This window comes from Pteropus vampyrus, unplaced genomic scaffold (assembly GCF_000151845.1).
Source record: "Pteropus vampyrus isolate Shadow unplaced genomic scaffold, Pvam_2.0 Scaffold72, whole genome shotgun sequence".
Taxonomy (NCBI): domain Eukaryota; kingdom Metazoa; phylum Chordata; class Mammalia; order Chiroptera; family Pteropodidae; genus Pteropus; species Pteropus vampyrus.
Genome location: NW_011888853.1, coordinates 440,812 through 444,171, shown reverse-complemented (window position 1 = coordinate 444,171; position 3,360 = coordinate 440,812). Strand labels below are relative to the sequence as shown.

Below are 3,360 nucleotides of genomic sequence, written 5' to 3'. Positions count from 1 at the left end.
CTGCGGAGGTGCCCCAGGACACCACCGGTCCGGGTCGCGGCCAGGCTCCTGGCTTGGGCCGCCCCACCCGGAGCTCTGAAAGTCTCAGGCTCCCAGATTTGAACGGTGGAGGCCGAGCGGCCGGGCGGAGGTTCCCCACCGCCATTGGCTGCCGCGGCGCCGTGACATCAGCGCAGCGGGGTGCGGGGGGAGGGCGCGGGCGGAGCCTGGAAGGGGAGTGTCCGCACGGCGACAGCCCTGGGAGCCGGAGCCAGAGCGAAACCAGCGCCGGTGCTGACATGGGCCGACTGCCCCGGCCGCGCGCGGAGCCCACCCAGCCTCTGAGAGCGCAGCGGTGCCCGCGCGGCGCTCGCGTCTCTGGGGACCAAGGTAGGTGACCGCGACAGCACCTGAGCGCTGCGAGGCCCGGGGGTGCTCGAGCCCCCCCCCCTCGGGGCGGAAAGGATTGAAACAGCCGCGATGGGGGCCGTGGGGAGCCGCCGCTTCCCGCCGCGCCCGCCCGCGGGTGGCCGAGCCGGGGCAGGGACTGGAGCCGCGCCCCCGGCGTCGGAGCGGAGCGGGCTTTGGGGGCGCGGGGGGCGGCAGAGAGCCGGACGAAGCCTCACGGCGACTCGATTTCCACTCCCCTGACGGGTTCCCCGGCCTGGGCCAGGGCGCCGCTGGGGTGGGGGCGGGGATGGGGACGAGGGTGGGGTGGCGTGGGGGGCCCGGCTTTGAAGGCCCGCCCCTGCCCGGGAGCGGGGTGTGCGTCGCTGCGGGCAGGGTCAGCCGTCGGCGGTGCGCCGCCCGCGGCCTCCCGGAGGGGGGCGTGTGTGCGCACGGAGTTCTCCGTGGATCAGAACCGGATTATTCGCCTGTAGTGGCGGAGGCGTGTGCGCGCGCTCTCGCTCTCGTACACACACTGCAGCGCACGCCACCCAGTGTCGCCGGGCCGGAAAGCGAGGGAAGGAGCTGCCTGGGAGGGAATGGCCGAGGGGACAAATAGCGCCCGCCCCCGCCCCCTCCGTCCCCTCCGTCCCCGCCGGGCTCCTGTTTCGCCCGCCGCCTCGGAGGACCGGGGCGCAGCGCAGCGTCCCTCTGGGGCCTGGGAGCGGGCCACGCGCCGGACCCGCGCTCCGGCCGCGCCCCGGGCAAAGCGCTGCGTGCTCGGCCGCGGGCCGGGAGCGGCTGGTTAATGATTTAATCTCCAGCTTGGGGAGGCGGAGCCGCGATGTGCAGTTTCTGGCTCCGCCCCCTCCTTGGAGCGCCCCCCGCCGGGGGTACAAAAGTGCCCCCTGCCCCCTGCCCCCTGCCCTCGGTGCGTTCCTCGCTGGCTGCCTACGGGTGGGGCTGCCGCCTGTGACCGCCCGGCTGGGAGAGCTGGGCCGGAACCGAGCGGGGGCCGGAGGGCTGAGGACGGAGCCCGAGCCCGGCTTGTGTGTGTGCGCGCGCGTGCGTGCGTGTGTGAGTGTGAATGTGTGTGTGTGAGAGTGTGCGCGTGCGTGTGTGCATGTGTGCGTGCGTGCGTGTGTGTGAGTGAGACGGGGGAGGGGTGCCCTCGCTAACTCAAACCAGATTCCCTGTGTTTCCCTATGAGGCCCTGCAGCCTGGGCTATGGAAGTTTTCTCTCTCTCCCCGGGAGAATGGAAGGGAAATACAATGCTGCTGCTTCTCTTGTTGTCACCCCTTGCAATCTGACCGGCTCCCACGGCCTTCGGCCGCGTCCATGGTGCAAGTTCTTTGCCCCGGCGTCTGAGCCCCCGGCTCCTGCGGCCATTTGGACCAGAGAACGCGTCCCGTCCAGCCAGCGTAAACAATGAGGGGCCCCGTTCCGGACGGTCTCCGCAATGCAACTTCTTTGCCGGGTCTTCTTTGCCCCAGGCCTCCGCCCCTTTCCGAGGCTGGGCTGGAGGAGGGGGCCATCGGCAGGGTGGACTGAATTTTAAGAGAACAAAGAACAGGGCACAAAGAAAGGGGGAGCCACGCTGTAGATTTTCCCCAGAAATGGGATGGGGGGGGGGTTGCTGGCCCAGGGCTGGGCCCAGCCAGACCTGTGAGTAGCCCCGGGGCTCCGGGTGCATCGCCTGGCCACCTGTGAGGCTGTTTCTGTGTGGGAGCTCGCACCCTGCAGTGAGGGTGGGGTGCCATGTGGGCTCCAGCTTTTATCAGCTGTGCTGTGCGATCGGCCAGGCGGCCAGCAGATGAGTGGTTTATCTGCTCCCAACTTGGACTTCGCCTCTCCACTCCCCGAGGCCAGCTGCTGCTGCCCACAGAGTTCAGGGAATCGTGGGAGACACCCCTGGGATCCGGGTGACCGCCGCGGGGCATGGGAGAGGGTTAGTGTGATAAAGTGAGCCTGCTTCCAGGAGGCGGCGGTTTGCGGGGAGTTGTAGCCGCTCTGGTGTCCCCCTGAGTTCGTGGCCCCAGCTCACTGATGGCCGAGTGCTCGCATGACCCTCCCGAGCTCAGGCCTCTCCTTGGAGCATTCCTTCCGTTTTCTGGGGGTTTCTGCTTTCTCCCGCTCATTTCTTTCTTACACCCACCCACTGAAGCTCATCCCAGGCTGATGTGCAGACCCAACCAGGGCTGTATGTAGACCAAGGAGCCACAAGCAGATGAGTCTCCTCTACAAAATGGGGCGGTGAGGGGGGTGAGCAAATAGCGACCTGTGTGTGTGTGTGTGTGTGTGTGTGTGTGTGTGTGTGTGTGTGTGTGTGTGTTGGGGGAGGGGGGTCTTAGACCCTCCTTGGCAAGTCAGGAGCTCTCCCAGAAAGACCTCGAGCTGGCTGGGGTTCAGGGAGTCCAGCCTCCTCCACCCTTGGAGCTCTTGGTTGATTTTCTGTGGCCTGGGCAGGCTGTGCCCAGGTGTGGTAGGCAAAGTGGTCTCGCCCCACCCCTGCTTTGGATTGGTTAGGAGTAGGGGCCTCAGAGGCCAGAGCACCCAGCGTTGCTGTTGGGCAGTGAGCCCAGTTGTCTTTGGCAGGATGTTTCCACAGGCCCAGAGGAGCTTGTCCCCTGTGGGGGTGGGGGGAGTCTGGCCCTGGGAGAAACAGGATCTGGGTGATGCCAGAGATAAGGCTGGGGGCAGGGAAGGAGAGAGAGGGGTTGAGCAACCTGGCCCGGAGCCGAGGGAGCTCACCCGCAGCTTAGTCTCCTGACCTGTGTACCTGACGCTTTTCCTGGACTTTGGGAAAAGGAACCAAACTTCAGAGCTGCTGGCAGAGGACCCCAAAGGCCCGCTCTGGCCAGGACGTGCTTTCGGGAGGACAGCCCAGGGAGCTAGATGGCCGTGCTGGAAGGGACTGGTTCGGGCTGGACATGGCCCTTCTCTGCCTGCAGTATGTTGAGACGGAAGCTTCGCCATCAGTTTCCCACATTCCT

The 3,360-nt window shown here is 66.8% G+C and overlaps 1 protein-coding gene across 1 annotated transcript in view; it reads left to right on the top strand.

The window, feature by feature from the left end:
- Nucleotides 1–212: 212 nt before the first annotated feature.
- Nucleotides 213–3,360, top strand: part of CDC42EP4 (CDC42 effector protein 4) — a 20,533-nt gene continuing 17,385 nt past the window's right edge. Inside the window, exon 1 of the mRNA XM_011361879.2 lies at nt 213–369. The gene's annotated coding sequence lies outside the window, so the exon portion shown is untranslated. The remainder of the gene's footprint in view (nt 370–3,360) is intronic.